Source organism: Toxorhynchites rutilus, chromosome 3 (genome assembly GCF_029784135.1).
Source record: "Toxorhynchites rutilus septentrionalis strain SRP chromosome 3, ASM2978413v1, whole genome shotgun sequence".
Taxonomy (NCBI): Eukaryota; Metazoa; Arthropoda; class Insecta; order Diptera; family Culicidae; genus Toxorhynchites; species Toxorhynchites rutilus.
In genome coordinates, this window is record NC_073746.1 from 125181926 (window position 1) to 125199879 (window position 17954).

The window sequence follows — 17954 nt, forward strand, 5'->3', positions numbered from 1 at the left end:
AAATTGTTGGAGAAAATGATCTTGTTTCGCCTTGATCGATGGGTTGAAACGAATGGCCTACTCTCAGATACACAATATGGGTTCCGCAAGGGCAAGGGGACGAATGATTGTCTTGCGTTGCTTTCTTCAGAAATTCAAATGGCTTACGCCGAAAAAAAAACAAATGGCTTCAGTATTCTTGGACATAAAGGGGGCCTTCGATTCTGTTTCAATAGAGGTTTTGTCGGACAAATTACACTCTCGGGGTCTGCCGCCTCTATTGAATAATATGTTATATAACTTGCTTTGTGAGAAACATTTAAACTTTTCTCACGGAGATTCGGCAGTAAGTCGGGTCTCTTACATGGGCCTCCCCCAGGGCTCATGTTTAAGCCCTCTTTTGTACAACTTCTATGTAAGCGACATCGACAATTGCCTTACACAAAATTGCAGCCTAAGACAACTTGCAAATGATGGAGTGGTGTCTGTCGTAGGATCAAACGAATCCGACCTGCAAAGACCCTTACAAGATACTTTGAACAATTTTTCAACCTGGGCCATTGGGCTAGGGATCGAATTCTCCACGGAGAAAACAGAGATGGTGGTTTTTTCTAGGAAGCATAGACCAGCAAAACCAAAGCTTCAACTTTTGGGTAAACCGATCACTCATGCTATGTCATTCAAGTATCTTGGGGTCTGGTTCGACTCCAAATGTACTTGGGGGCCCATATTAGGTATCTGAGTAAAAAATGTCAACAAAGAATAAACTTTCTCCGTACAATTACCGGCACCTGGTGGGGAGCCCATCCCGAAGATCTTATTATGTTGTATCGAACAACTATTCTCTCAGTGATGGAGTATGGCAGTTTCTGTTTTCAATCAGCTGCCAAAACACACCTCATTAAACTCGAGCGAATTCAGTATCTTTGTCTCCGTATTGCGTTGGGATGTATGCCCTCAACGCATACCATGAGTCTCGAGGTTTTGGCAGGCGTACTCCCACTAAAAGATCGCTTCAATTTATTATCTCTTCGGTTCCTCATTCGGTGTAAGGTTATGAATCCATTGGTGATCGGAAATTTTGAGCAATTGATCGAGCTAAATTTTCATTCTGGATTCATGAGTTCATATCATGAATTCACCTCTATGCAGGTTGTTCCTTCTTCGTATATTCCCAACCGTGTTTGTTTTCCTGACTACATCAATTCCTCTGTACATTTCGATCTGTTCATGAAGGAGAAAATCCAGATTATCTTAGATTGGGGTTCGTTCCTACGATCTTCAATGCAAAGTATGGGCGTATCAATTGTGATAATATGTACTTTACTGATGGGTCCTCTATGAATGAGTCCACAGGATTTGGAGTGTTCAACGTATTTTTTAGCACCTCACACAGTCTTCAGAATCCTTGCTCGGTATATATTGCTGAATTGGCAGCGATATACTGGGCGCTGGACAGCGTCGCCTCACGACCTGTTGAACACTATTACATTGTAACGGATAGTCTTAGCTCTGTCGAAGCTATCCGTTCAGTGAGGCCGGAAAAGCACTCGCCGTACTTCCTTGAGAGAATACGAGAAATTTTGAGTGCTTTATCCAGACGCTGTTATGTCATTACCTTTGTCTGGGTCCCTTCCCATTGCTCAATTCCGGGTAATGAGAGGGCTGACTCATTGGCAAAGGTAGGTGCAATTGAAGGCGACACTTATCAGCGTCAAATCGCCTTCAATGAATTTTATTCTTTAGTCCGCAAAAATACCATCGCTAACTGGCAACGCAAGTGGAATGAAGATGAATTGGGCCGGTGGTTTCACTCGATTATCCCAAAGGTTAGCCTCAAACCGTGGTTCAAAAGTCTGGATTTGAGTCGGGACTTTATTCGCACCTTCTCCCGACTCATGTCCAATCACTGTTCGTTAGATGCACTACTCTTCCGTTTCAATCTTGCCAGCAGCAATCTCTGCGTTTGTGGCCAAGGTTATCACGACATCGAGCACGTTGTTTGGTCGTGCGAGGTGTATCTGGTCGCCAGATCGAATTTAGAAAACTCCCTTCGGGCCCGAGGAAGACAGCCCAATGTGCCGGTGAGAGATGTGTTGGCTCGGTTAGACCTTGATTACATGTCCCATATATATGTTTTCCTCAAAGCTATAGATCTTCGTGTGTGATTGTCCCTACATCCTTATACCCTCCTTTCCTTCCTTCGCGGGTAATTCGTCCCCTTGCTATAAATAGTAGAATAAGTTGAAATGTAAATACACTATAGATATACGAATAGATTTAAGAAATGAGTGTTCATCAACATTGTTACAATTTCCTTATATCCCATCCTTCTCCTAAAAATATGTCACCCTCCTAAACTCGAGTACACCGCGAGTAATCGGTTTTCCACCTTACTAACCATAGATGTAAGAAAAATTGTTTATATATATATATATATATATATATATATATATATATATATATATATATATATATATATATATAGTTTTAAATTATATTTAAGAATTCGGCTCCTTTAAACCTCAGTAACTGAGCCTGTAAAAATAAACGAATTAATAAAAAAAAATATATATATATTTGTTAGTCACTCTTTTCAAAGCTTGGTGTTGGTAGGTTCCAAAGAATCCGAAGTCCGCATGTTAAAATGAATAATCATTCTCATTCGAATAATGTAGTATATTTTTTATCCAAAACTTGATAAGAAATTTGGTTTAATGATGCGTATCCTAGTCCTAGTCCAATAATGAAGGAATTTCGATAAGGCTTAAGATTTACTCATTCTCGAATAGAACGATCCACATTGAATTGAATACAAATGTGACAGAGATATATTCAACAGGCTCATAACAGGAACTGTTTCGAGATATTTTCACTCAACCAATATATAGCTGAAAACTTGAGAACCTCTTCAAGCCCCCCACCCCGCACAGAACGACTTTTAAAATTGCTGCGAAAACTCCCGCAAAGATTCAAATTATTTCCCAACTGTTGTTAATTTTCTCTCGATCTATTTTATTTCCCGATACGCGTCTCGGACAGAACTCTTCATACGTACGGGAACATTCTCTTCCAGTCGATTTGCGTTTTCCTCAATAAAATCGAATCACGCGCCGACAGCGAAACTTTATTCCGCAAAAGTTTCCAACGAGGCAAAACCGGGAACCCCTTCCGGTCGGCTAAGATATAGCTTTCCTTAGCACATAACTTGAGAGAAGATAAGCAAGTGATGGATGCGGTCTTCCGAAACCAGCGGCGGATCATCGAATGGTATGGACGGTAGAACAATCGAAACTTTTCGGCAGTGTGATTTGGAAATTGAACGCATATCATGGCCAGGATTATTTTCCGGTGTTGCACACTTGTGGACACTGTAAATTTACCCACACCGAGCTGCGCTGGCAAGAGAAAGTTTCGATCCGGGTGCTAAAAATACCACAGTTTTTCACAACGGAACTGAAGCGCAGGAAGTTGCTTTTTGTTTTTCCTAGTCTTCCCTGTGATAACTATGAAAACGGTTGTGGTTCTCTGTTGGAAGGACGAAAACGGAGAATAGATTACATTGAACTATAAACTCGTTGGGAGATTGTTTTAGGTTTGCTTTTCTAATCACGCAAAAATAATAGTAGTAGCAATTTTTCATCTCATGAAATACAAAGAGAACCTACTCCGAAGGACGCCGGAGAAAATCTATTCATTCAAAAATTATACGGATAGCTATGAACTGTACGTTGGTAAAAATAATACGGGATTCTGTTGAGTGTTTGATTTAACATTGTATGCTTCCATCAGGCGTCGAAAAAAATGCACACAATCAATTTGATATTCGATAGCACAGTAATGCTTGTGGCTTCCCCGCAATAGCATTTTAAAATATGCTTTTTGTACCCTTTCGAGTGGAATAACAGCGTTCGCCCTATCGGTGGGTGGGATGTAATACATTCTGTGCATTGGTAATCATGTGGAAGTGATGATGGAGAATTGATTGATTGGAACGGAACTGAAGCGTGTTATTACCGAATGGTCCCAGGATTGAGCTCGCTTTCAATGGCGTTAATGTTAGTTTTGTTGCATAGTCAATAAATTTCTTCGATTCAAATCTTGGTTGGGGTGATGGTCATACTTAGAGCATATCCTTGCACTTGTCGAGTGTCCTATTCATGAACTCGGTCTGTTGCATCGTCAGCTTTACTCATGATTTATTATCCTGATAGAACATACAGGCGCTGGCATGAATGCGCGCAATCGGGTTCGGAGTTGTTGCTATGGGTTCGGATTGAATTGATGATGGTGGCGGGAATCAGCATAAGGTTTATATGTTCGACCTAATATATTAATATGCCCTCTAGCTGTTTCGATGTCAATTACTAATAAATGATAGTGGATGCATGCATTGCAGTAAGAACTCGTTTATTTTATCGCTAATACGATTACACATCGAAAACAAGGTTATCGACACAAATTGCAGGCTCATCATATAATAATTGGTTGAATTATTGCTATTAAATGTATTACATAATCCGTAAATTACAGAGATCTAAATGATCATGTTTATTTATAACGATCGGTTATTTGCGGATATTTGAAGTTGATTGTACAATCGCTGCATACATCATGTGCCGCTGTTATTTGAAATTCAAATCGGGCGTCCAATGATTCACACCATATGTTATCTGACAGTCGTTATACTGTCGACTTTAACAGATTTTCATATACAATACACATGATTAACTTAATCAACACTCGCTTTTAACATATTATTTTGATAATATTCAGACAACATCTTCTTTGTTAGAGAAAGGTAAAGTAAAGTTATTCGGTGAATAGATGTTCCCAAATTTCGTGGAATTGAACTTTTATGGAAGTCTTCAGAAACTAGAATCTCTCTTTGTATTGAAACAACAACTCTGTTTATATTTTGTGAATGATAGTTAGAAAGTTTTTTTTTGCTAGAAAACACCTTAGTAACGAGCACTACTTAAGTAGAGAAACACCTTAGTAAAGAAAGAGGTTTTATTCGATAAATGTGAATTTTATGAATTGAATAAAATTAGCTTATCATCTTCTTCGTTCTCACCTTCTTCAGCACTGGGGAGGTTGTTCGTCTCTCAAAACAGTGTCAACCAATAGACCAAGGATCATCTGATCTTCTCGGCCAATCTCTTCTTTATTATCATCATCAATTTCGCTTTCATCAGTATCTAATGAATGGGTTCACTTTGTTCCTAGTATTCTCGATGCTATTTTTGGTACTTGATGAAGGAACTTCGTAAAATCCACTGACAAACCTCCTCATGAGATGTGCTTTCATTTTTTCTGTTTTTGTATATTCTTTAAATTCTTCCAAATCCTTCCAATCCTTTATCATTAAGTTGAAGTTTAAAATTAAAATATTCAAGACTTGTAGTTTTTTGGTCAGTCTCCAGGACTCGGTACCATCAAGGTACCGTTTGATTTGAAATTAGATTTAACTTCATCAAAGCAGCTTCAAGCATCAGCAAGGACTTTCGATTGGAATGTGGATTCGTTCTTCGCGACCGATATTTCATTGTGTCTCCAGACTAGTCATACATTATTTCGGCATAAAAACAATGTTTTATTAATACAGACATTTTTAAACTATACTTCTTGAAGGTCATGCACACCAGTGGTCAGATAATACGAAAGCCATGACCAAAATAAAATAGCAAGATCTCGCGGGTAATGTAGGTTGTACTGTACGTTTGACGATGCTTATATGTACATACGCTTGCCAAACCTAGACGGCATAGTATCATGAAACCGAATTTCTTTATTCCAGCTCCAGAAGTTATAAAATTGAAATAAATCTGTGAAACCTATCTGTACTTTAAGCCAAAAATCTGTAATCTGTACCCGAGAGTTCGAAAAAATCTGTACATTACCAGATAAAACTGTAAACGAAATATTATACGAAGGAAAACTATAAACCGTTATTCATGCATTACTTATTTTCGTCTCAAATGTGTTTTGGAACGGCTACGCCAATGACATAAAAGGCTATGCGTTTTCATCAATGTAGTCGCATGGTGTTTGACAATGTAGGGTAAATGTACCAAGTGTGGAAAAGATATATCATCAACTTAAACTTAAATTTAAAACTTGAAATTTGCAAGCAAATACTCTTAGTTCAAAATTATAAACAATATACTTCTTCTAGCAGTTTTGACACGTTATCCCAAGATTATCACTAATATTTTGATGATTAATCGATTAAATTGTACAAAAAATTTGTTTGAAAATGCCACTTTCATCGGTACGTGAAAGTGTTCGTGAAGTTTCGTCATGAGAGTACCCATTAGGGGCTGTCCATATACCACGTGGACAACTTTAGGGGGGATAGGGGTTACGAGAATGTCCACGCTTGTCCACTGTGAGGGGGGAGGGGGTTCAGATAATGTCCACGTGGACACATTAAATGAATATTTATAAAAACAATCACTTCTGTATTCAACAATACGTGAAACCTATTCTGCCTTTCCAAGAAAAGCCATATTTATCAATCAAAGGGTTGAACTGTCTGATAGTCGAACATCCATATTTTTCATATCTTTGAACTTTTTTTCCGTAAATGTGTATTCTATTTAAGAATAACGTACATGAACTGAGCGTGTTCGATTTACTTTCCTTTAGTTTAGAGAGCCATTGATGGAAATGAAGACGCCTGTTGAGAGAGAGAGAAAATTAAATTCTGGGAACCCCCCGGGCACAACAAAATTTGCTGCACAGGTCGAATTATTTGGTTTCTAAACTTCACTCACCAATACATAAACACGTAAATAGAATCAGGAATGGAAAGGGATAGAAAATAGAAAACAATAAATACGAGAGAAAGCATTGTAACTATTGAAAATAGATTTTAAAAGGAACAGAACATCAAAAAAGTTTTAAAGGAGGCACCTATTACCCAATAGAAAACCCCGATCATTACAATTTCCGAAGGATAGGAGGACAAACCTATTATAAAACCCAAAACCGATTTTTATACCCAAGTACCAAGAACTCATCGTAATATTGAATATAAATTAGTGAATTGTAGTTGTACAGGGTAACTTCTATATAACGTACATTTTACTTTCAAAATTGTACGTTGTATAGAATTGTACGTTATATCGAAGCATAATAAAGAACTCTGGAACGTATCTTATATTACTTTATTGTGTTGCTGTTTGAGTAAGGTTGATGAATAAAATCAATAAGAAAACGAAACCAACTTTTCTCATGATGTTTCCCTTCGTTCTGTTGATTGAAGTTTGATTCATTTAGAATCCGGAATCACAAAACAGTTGTATTTCGGAATTGGTTAAAGTTACAACACAAGCTTTAGTATCAAAATACAGATAATTTATTGTTCTTTCAGAAAAAAAAATTAAAAAAAAATTATTTTTTTGCCTTCGATAATGTGTACGTTATATCGAGGTAAAATGTACGTTATACCGAGTGACGTTATATCGAGGGTACGTTATAACGAGGGTACGTTGTATCGAAGTTTCCCTGTATTATGAAATAAAGTAAAGTTGTGTGATTGGGCGTTTTCACAAAACGATGTGGTTCCAAAATTAAATTTACATTCCGAGTGATTGCGAGGGGGGAACCCATCCACATGGCAAGGGTCCAACACCTAGAGGAAACAACGCCACTAATGTAAAAACTACTTCTTTAAAAGTTTTTAGAACTCCCAAGTTTTGCAAACATGAAGCACGGAAAACTTTTTTTTTTCAATGGTGCACAGATCCTGGATAAGTGTACCTAATAACGAAGACAATCTTCGTTGAAATGTGATATTTTCTGGAATACACTTCTATTGGGTTGTTCGGGAAGTTTGTGTCACTTTTGATGATAATCAAATCGAGACGCAGATCAAGAATAATCCTTAGTACACGACTCAAGAAATAGCTGACTCTTTACAAATAATTATATTTATTGCAATGTATGGTTCTACACTATTTGCCGGGAAACACGCTTTATCAATGCAACGAAAACTCGCAGCCAATGCCAATGCCAATGAGCTTTCGAAAGAGGTTTCCGACTTTGGGGGCAGAAGAGTGGCCACATGGTGGTCAAAATTTACAACGAGGATATATCTCCCGCCTTAAAACCTTAAGAATACTGAGAGTAGTGATCAACTGCAACCTAAATTTCCAGCACCATGTCGACGAGGTGATGAAAAATGTTCCGATTATTTTTTTTAAACGATTACCAAACCTCACCGGAGTAATAACCGAATGATAACGGGTGGCCAAAACTCTAACTGACGTACCTGGCCAGAGATAAACTTCACTGCGGATTATCTTTGGCCTACTACCATCAATACCAGCAGTCTCGGTATGCACTGAAGTAGGGGAACCTCCGTTTGACATCTTCGCGGACGCGGTGAAAATTTCCAGAACTGCAAGCTTTCTCGCCTAAACCAGCGAAGGTGAGGAGACGCACCTGACTGTCTTAACAGGAAATCTTACAATTAGTGACACAATGCAACCTCCCACCGATAGCTAAACAACTTTTGTTTGGGGCCAATGGATGATGCTGGTGGTCCGAGTGAAAAATACCACCAGGAACAACTGAGGCGAGCTTAGTGGGCCTGAAGCAAACTTTGTTGAATTTATCTCACGGAAATACCACGAAAATTGACATTTGAAGCGGCTTGGAGTGGTCCGAAAAATCAAAGGCTCCATAATCATGATCGAAGACGTGAAAGCGATGAGGGAGCAGCGAATCCTGCTCAGATTAAGACCGGCCACTGTAAAATATCACATAACTTCAACAGAAGATTCTTTCACCTCTTTGCGATCTATGTGAGAACCGCTATTCGGTCGAACACATCTTTTGTGTTTGCCTGAAATACGAGAACCTCCGGAACTTTTACGGGATCAGCGGAAGCATTTGTGGTCATCCTTGAAGATAAGCCTTTATAAAATGCTACATTGCTTTGTTTTTCCAAAAGATGCCAACTGGTATTCTAAAATTTTAATAAGAAATTGTGATTCAATGATCCTTGTTTCTTACCTCCGTGAATCACCAGCATTGGCCTGGGTTTTTGGTAATCGGACATCTTCACCAAATGACCAGAAAAAAGAGCTCAATGTGTAAATGTGTTGAAATTCTCGTGATATAAAAATTTGAAACTGTTTATCCGTATCTGTATGTATCAAGTAAACACACCTTGTGGCACTTATTAGGTCGTTTTTGCTGAGACGAACCAGTTTAGCAGAATAGAAGAGGATAGGCTAAAGTCTCAAAAAATAAAGAATAAAAAACGTAATATAACGTAATAACTACGTCAATGGGATTTGGAAGAAACTAAACAGCTATACAAATAACGTTACGGGAAATGTTGGGAAACAAATTGAGGACAAACCGTTACTATTTATAAAGCTAACATTTCTATAAATGTTCAGCCATAGAAAAGAAAATTGGAACAAATTTAAAATGAAATTGAACTGTCCACGTGGACAACAGGGGGAGGGGTAGAGATAAAGTCCACGCTTGTCCATGGAGGGGGAGGGGGGGTGTCTAAAATTGTGCTTTTTCTGTCCACGTGGTATATGGACAGCCCCTTATACGGTGTCACAAAAAAGCGTATTAACAGAAATCGTATAATATTTTAATAATATTTTCCAACACAATACTATTTATAAATTTCAGCTCAATCGGACATGATTTAGGGGTGCCTCAAAGCACTCAAAGTTTTGATTTTTGGCCACTCAGGCTAAGCCCAAGAAGGTCGATTTTCGAGCAAAAATTTTATTCGGAATAACACCAGATCTCGACTTTGTTTTTGTATTTTGAAGCCATTTGGCATCAAAAACATTTTTTCGATTTTTCTAATTTCATGTATTCATTTTTTGGGAGATTTTCGAGGGTCAAAAAATAAAAAATGGGAACCAAATATGTATGCCTTGTTCTACGAGGAATGTTTGGAAGATTTTAACAATATACTCATTGAAGATGTGGGCATCCATCCATCCAACCTCGACCACCGTCCCCATTAAATAGCCGTGAGGGGCTCTCAAAAATAACATCAATCAGATTCGCATTCGAATTACCAATTAGCCAATTAGCTTTAGTCTTTTTGAAAAAATATTGTAATTGCAAAAAAAAAAAAATATTGTTTTATTAATTGAATGTATTTGTTTTTATAGATTACACGGTTTTGAGACAAAAAGCGCCATATTTTTTCATATTTATTCTTTTATTTTTTTTATTACATAATTTTTTGGTGTTGAGTACTTTTGTAAAACATTTGGCTTGGACGCGCTGTCTGAAAATTCTCGCGCAAGACGTTCCTTTCCGTAGCGATCTATAATTCTCACAACAGCGGTTAACACCCATATTCGAGGAAACTCGGGCGGCGTGTGTAGAGCAATTGATCCATAGTGGATTCCAGAGTTTCGTCCAGCGATATTTGTGCACAATAGATGTTCTAAAGTAATACTCAAGGACACCAATTGTTGAATCCGATTGATTCTACGAGTTGCTCTGCCCCTGAAATTTACATATACCCGGTTTGGATTCGAGTGCATTAGCATAAAAAATTTATCGTGAAATTCTAATCATTGTTTCAAACCCCCGTCAGGATCGGCAAGATGGAAGCTTATAACCCTTAAACTTAGAGGAAACCAAAGCGTCGAACTTTAAGCGATGATTTCATTGGAAATAATAAAAGGGAAGGCCACCCTTTATTCGAAAGTGACATGCATTTCGATTCATACCTTCCCTGCCCAAAGATGTATAGTTGTAACCGGTAAACGCGTTTTCTTGTTTTCAACAGAATAATCATGACTGTGAAAAACTGTGAAAAAAGCGTCAATTTATGCGATCTGACGTTGGTAATTTCGGCAACACAATCTATCGGCACCACGACCAGGCGCATACCAATGGTGCGACGTCATTAATGCGTACAAATGACTGTTACGTCAGAATGGGTTTTTCAATAACTCTCAAATGTTTACGAACAAACATACCTTGTTCTTATGTTTAGCTTATGTATCATATGGTAAAGAATGTGTATCAGTTACAAAGCGGATTTTGGTCATGTTGGTGCTTACGTCAACCATGCATATTTGGGCACAATACATACTTGATTAAAATTAATTTTTAATGATGAACAAATCATTCAACAATTAAACTAGAAGCAACTCAATTTTCCTACACGCAGAAACACAAAAATAACTCCATTGCCACTGTAATTATAACACTTCGCTGCGTTAATTGCAGAACGCTAAATATTAGAAACTTTCAACGTCAAATTCTTAATCAGCAGCAGGCGAATGAACTGCAAGGTTTAAAGCCTCTCTAAAACAAAAATATAAGATAAGATAAGATAAGCTGAAATCTCAGAAAGCCGATCATCATTACCATTACATAACTAAACGATTTTGCACCTGTTGGGCATTCGATCAAACTTCGCAGATCCGTTGGAAAACAATCTCTATCTCTAACGCTTCTCCTAAAAAAAACAAAGGTATTCCCCTGAACATACACGAAAAGGTAAAGGAAATCAAGGATGTGCCAAGCTTTCCGACACATTGTTCACTAGCTAACATTTGGCTACAATCGGTGGTTTTGAAAGTCTTTTATCGGTCCTTCTCCATATCGTTCCATATCAGCAGCTTGATAAAAACCATGCCGAACCAATGGTACCCCGGAAGTAATGAAATTTCTGTATTGGAAGTAAATATTTACATATCATCTATCGTGTTCCCTATTTCCCCAGTATCCTTCCTACCATCGGATGGAATGTAGAACAATCTCTCGCCGCTCGCCATCCTCAAAACCAGGAAAGCTTTTACAGTGCCGCTTCAAATTTCAACGTGTCGCTGACAGATGCTCTCAGATTCAGGAACCAGAAACTAAGCTTGAGAACACTTCCCTCCACCCCAAAAAATATCCATCATTTAAATTGAAGGGAATTCCACGAGTGTGCACCGTAAACTGTAAAACGCAAACATTCCGTCCGGCCAATCGCGAGTTTTGCGAATGATGTTGAAGTCACAATCTGGTTGGGTTCGCCGGAAAAGGCAATCTTTGGGAGATGAACAGATAAGATTGTATTGAATCCTCTGCTGGATTGACACGGCATGTCGTCCGACATAACGCAAATCAAAACAGAGGTGAAAGCTGCTTGACACATCCAATTATTTTCCCTCGCAAGGCAACGTGATTTTTTTACTTCCATTTTCTCGCTGTCCGCGAATGATGGTACATCCTACAGTTGGAAGGACGAGACCATTTCCCAGAAAGTACTTTGGGAGGGATTATATCGAAAAAATACACGCCATCAATGGGCATTGTTGGGAAAATGGAAAACATATTTTGTGCTTTTCTTGTGATACTTGTTTTTACACTGAATAATGATATAATCATTCGTGTTAAATGATTAGTGTTGCTGGTCCTCAATGCGAGAACAAAAGAAGATAATTGTCCTAAATATACCTTCAGTTCAGATACAAAACCAACAGCACATGCAATTTGGATTAAGTTATAAGGCCACTCGCATTCATCATGCTCGCCGTCCGAGGATCGTAAAATATGAAAGAAATGATGAGCAATGATGCCACAGGTTACTTTTACTGGCTTTAGAAGACTCTCGCCTTGAGTCGCACGATGAATGGCATTTTTCAATCAAAGGAATTTTCCAGCTCATCCTGTCAGCTCAACGCTAGCCAGTGGTGGCTCATTTCGAGGCTAGGGATGTGCCTTCCGTCATTTTTTTTTACCCAAGATGTCAACATTCTGAGCGTTCTTGACTGTAGAATTGAAATTAATTTCTATCATCAACACGATTTGCTCCGAGTTTGAGGTTTTCATCCCCCACGTCCCACCCGTTGAGCACTCCTAATGCCAGTCGTAAAACTTTTTTTCCCGTGGCAAAACTCTGGAAGGGGGTTCGCTTTTTTTTTTTGAAGCGTTTCCTGCGAACAAAACATTCCATCATAGTCACATAATCACGTGAAGCAGAAGAGCAACCAACCGACCGTGGTCTATACGATGCCGGAGACATAAAGACCGTGCGCGGGAATGAATGGGAAGTGACGGAAGATGCCGTCTATCAATATCCGGCGGCTTCGAGAGCTGTCTGTTGATGGCAGACCACCATTAGGATGCTCGGGCTCAAACGAACGGCGGCAGCATTCGGCCGTGTCGAAGAGCCATAATAAAAATAGCTGAATAATAAATTGCCGTGATGCCTGTACACGGAGTGATGCGAGAGCCTGCGCTAACGAGGACCAACTGCTGATAGATGGATCCAGGTTACAAGTGATAGCACATGGAGCGGGATAGTATTTGTGTGTGTGTTGAGGAACTTTTCACAATTGAATGACTTTACCGAATTCTCTTCGAGTGCAATAAATTCCAGATCCGAACCTTGAGAGGCTCTTATTGTTGTAATAATGACACAGATTGGTTGCTGCTTTCAAATCGAAAGATCTGTACTTCCGGATCACATCGTTCGCGCTATAAGCTAGAAGAATAAAACAATGTATAGATTTTAATGCAAATGTTGCATATTCTAGTAGTTCGTCGACAAGACACTGTTCAGACAGGAGCTCAGCAAACGTAGTAAGGTGAGGGAATACGTGCTCAACGATTCTGTTCTCCTGTTGGATTACGTCACTTAGAACGAACAATTGAGTTAGCAGAACCAACTGCTATGTAGTCTTTTTTTAGAAACAATTTTTCGAACAGTTTTTGAAACTGTAAAATTAATTGTAATTCCCGTAATCTATATGAATAAGAAGTGTTTTTTACTAATGCTATTTTGAATCACTGACAATTCAGGAATATAAAACTCTTATGCTTCTCCTACACTAGCCTTCCAAATTCCTTCCGAATGTACTCCAATGCAGTATCATAAAAAAATCTAGAGTTTTAAGAAATTTAGCCTCCTGTGTTTCACCTGAAACAACTAACCCTACGTCAAGACTACTTCATTCTTTCTGTGAGGGTGCCAAATCAGAAAACACGTCAGGTTTTCATGAAATAGTATGCATGAATAAGTATAAATAAGCCATTCGCAATTTCTAATACAGTATTTATATTTAGTATTAGTATATTTTTTTCCACTCCGGATAATCGAGTCAAAACAATTTTCTTCTTTATTTGTTTTTTTTTGCATGTATTTTTCGTTTTTTGGAAATAAAAAAGGAATTTGATTTTTGATTCATCCCCTTAAAGTCAGAAAACACCTTTCTCGCATCAACAAAATTAATGTATCAAGATTCTCTCTCAGGAGGTGATAGACGATCATATTTGATGAAAAAAAATTGTAAGCGGTTGTATTCAGGACACGACCGCATATTTTCGACGTAGAGCTACGCAATTATATTATGCAATCTACTTGTTTACCACTTCGAATATTATTTTAGAATGCATCGCAATTTTTGTAATAGATTATGTTCTTCGTTACAAGTAAATTTGATGAACGTCCTTTTACGTTTGATATGATGCCTAGGATCATTTTATTTTACATTTCCTTCTGAAATTATTCCACATCTCATGTTTACGTAGTTCTCGAACCGCGAAAGTTCATTCACTTCTAGTATCTGAAATGACGATTTTCCCAGGCTTCTCAGTTTAAAAGTACGTTTTAGGGAAACATATTCCGGTCTGCACAACGACAAGCGAGTAAAAAAGTACTTGCATGTATTTGCAAAGTGGATTCCCCCAGACGCATTAATTTTGAAGTTCGTGGTAGGGAAACACAGCTCAGTGGAAAAAAATACCCCCGACTTGCATGTCTTGACAAAGCGGGCTTTCCCAGGCACATTGATTTTGAAGTCCGTGTTAGGGAAACACAGCTCGGTGTTGGGGAAACCGTAAATCGGGCCAATCAACCCTTGGCAGTTAGGGCGATTAAATATCGCATGACATTTTACAGTCATTCAATTGTTCATCTAATAAAAAATAATATTTCACTAATTGTGATAGACGCGTAGAAATAAGTTCCTATCAATTGATGCAAACATCTTTCCGATCTGTTAAGAAATGTTCGAGTTATAAGCATTCGAAATACGAGTAGAGTTGGCACACAAATCGGCAGAACAAATGTATGGGAAAAAAAGGAAGTTATTCCAGTTTTCCTAAATTTAAACAGTTTAGAGATTAGCGAATTGTAATATATAGCATATAAAACAAATCTTAGAAAATTTCCGATTGGATTGGTATGCAAATCATGAGAATTTGTTCACAGTGAAAATAGTTATTAACGTTAACTTTATTTAAAAAAAACGTGACCTATTTTCTGATTTGGCACCCTTCCTGAAAGACGTTAAAAATCCTCCTACGCATATGTTCGAATTTCAATAATGACAGAGTTACAGAACTTTTTTTTTTGTTTCGGACTTTGTTGCTTCAAACTGGTGCTTTCATTTGAAAGATGAGAAAATTTAGTACAGGATATAGTAGTGGAACAACAAAATTAGTGAATTTTAATAACATTTTGGAACTTAAAAGTTAATAATTTTTAATGTGTTATTATTAATTTTATCCTAAAAGTTTATATTAAACTAGATTGTTTCTATCAATTAAAATGAAGTTCTTTAACCGCTCCACAATTTGTTCTTTGACGCACAACTTCTATCTTAATTTGGCTGCAATATCGATATAAACAATTCCTGGTGAAAATTCAAGGAAAATCTTTAAAAATCGCGATTTTTACCCCCACTGTACATGTAATAGCCACTTAAACTTCACCTTAACGTTAAAAGGTTACATTTCTTCATGAATTAAGCCAATCGAGTCCGAAATTGTATATAATCGAATCACATATAATCGAGTCTGTATATAATCGAGTCCGACCTGTACTGTATTCTATTAGTCAAATCATTTCAATTGATACCAAAATTGAGGGGATTGAAAAAAATACATAGTCGACCATTTTGTGGCGGCGACCTTTTCGAATTTATGTTGTTCATAGTGTAGTGTATTCTCCAAATCAAATAATTTAAAAAAAATAAAAATAAAAATGAAAGGACTATAAAAATATTCTTGTTTATCACATTAAAATTCGGAATGTATTGAAATTTTATGAAAATATATGAAGTTTTAATGACCCTGAAACGGGATGTGGTGTGGTTGATTGATAATTCATTGTTGTCCCGAGAACGCCAGAGCAATACACAAGCTGGGCATATGTCACAATTAATTCTCTTATGCCAACGTGTGGATTGTACTGAGTATTCATTGCGAACGCCATCGTGGCGGTCTTTTCCGCAGTTGACATACAGTCGGTCACAGGCATTTAAATATTGTTCCACCATTACCATGATTCCACATTTCTTAACCTTCTCAATCTACCCTTGGCAACGCATTAAAATAAAAACAATGTGTGCGTGTGATGCAAAACTATAGAAGCAATCAACACCAGACGACATGTAAAGGGCTCTGAAGAGAAGAGAAACATTTGCAACTCGTGCTCTACCCTTGCACAAAAATGGCACTCTTACGACCCGGCCTGGTCCGAACAATCGGATATGTGATAGCAAGAGAGGAAGACACATTAGTTTCTTCATATTACTTTGTTTATAAATGTTGTCAAACACTTAACACCAAAACATTAAAACTTAAAGTGAAGGTGGAAGTTAGCCATTGTAGTAGTATAGGTAAAACCACGTGTAAAAATGGGGTAATAGTGCTTGTGAGAGAAGAGCAAAGCACACGTAAATAGATCAAATCACTTATCAGACTGCGTGGCGCTTCATTGACACGAGTCTTTGAATACATTTGAAAAAAATAACAATTTAATACTCAAATAAAATGTATGAGCGATATGTTCCGATGAACAATTGAAAATATAAATATATGTAGAAGGTGCATTTGCATATGAAGTAAAATTCTGATTATACGCGAGTGTAACATGAGCAAATTTATAACACATGCAAATTGGGGCGAATTGGTATTAACAAGTTTTTCCGCATAGTAACTCGTTGTTGATAATTCCTTAATATTTTCCTGCGTTGATCGTATTGTTTTCACATATTCACGTTGGAGTGTCTTAACCCTTCTCTTCGTTGGCCGAGGCATTTTGATTGAATGTAATACTTTACCGTTTACTGTTTTTGAAAGCATAGGCAACCGTGGCAGTGTTCCGAGCTCTGCAATACAATTTGCTTACAATTTGTTAAAGTTGCCTAAACTTACATTATAGACCCATTAAACGTTAAAAATAATAATTGTATTGATACCAACACAATTTTATTCTATTGATTTTCATGACATGAAACGCTATCAGGAATAACATTTTATTGAGTGGTTTTTATAGGTGTTTCAATGATGTTGTCTGGATTCAGTGTCGAAAAAATAACGATGCTTTCACCAAAACAAACAAAACCATTGCCGAAAATTGAAAAATGAAAATTTAACTTTCAGAGCATGAAAGAAATGAGAGACATTGTGGCAGCCATTTGTGGCTAGCTTCCACCTTCACCTTAACACTAAAAAACACTTGAAACACATCCTGGATCCGCACCAGGGAAAGGGTTCAGAAAGGGCATTGAATATAAAATAATACTTTTTGCCACTTACCTTTACAATAACCTGCAACAATATAAATATTGTTATATTGGGCTAAATAAATAACAAAAAGCGCTTACCTGTTCTGTCCAGAACCTTCGGGACTCATCGTTCACAACTCACTTCAGCACAAAACAAAATATAAACAATAACATTGCAGATTGAAAACAATGACAATCGCATTGCCATAGGATAGGAACACATGGAAACGAACCTGCTATAAAACAAAGCCACATTGTTTATAGCGAATATTCTAGAATACCCGAGCAAAAATCCAACAATAGAATTTACTGTAGCGTGTACCGTATAAATAGGGCACGCAATGTTCAGTACATTTAGAGGCGAATGGACTGCAAAGTTTAAAGCCTCTTAAAAACAAAGAATCAATCAATCAATCAGTACATTGTTCAGTATCAACTAAACCATCAAAGTGAAATGTTCAG

At 37.6% G+C, this 17954-nt stretch overlaps 1 long non-coding RNA gene across 1 annotated transcript in view; it reads right to left on the reverse strand.

Moving 5' to 3' along the window:
* Nucleotides 1-17664, reverse strand: part of LOC129773224 (uncharacterized) — a 29899-nt gene extending 12235 nt beyond the window's left edge. The window contains exons 1-2 of the long non-coding RNA XR_008742668.1: nt 17592-17664; nt 17524-17535 (exon numbers count right to left, since the gene is read on the reverse strand). This is a non-coding gene — a long non-coding RNA (uncharacterized LOC129773224). The remainder of the gene's footprint in view (nt 1-17523; nt 17536-17591) is intronic.
* Nucleotides 17665-17954: the final 290 nt, after the last annotated feature.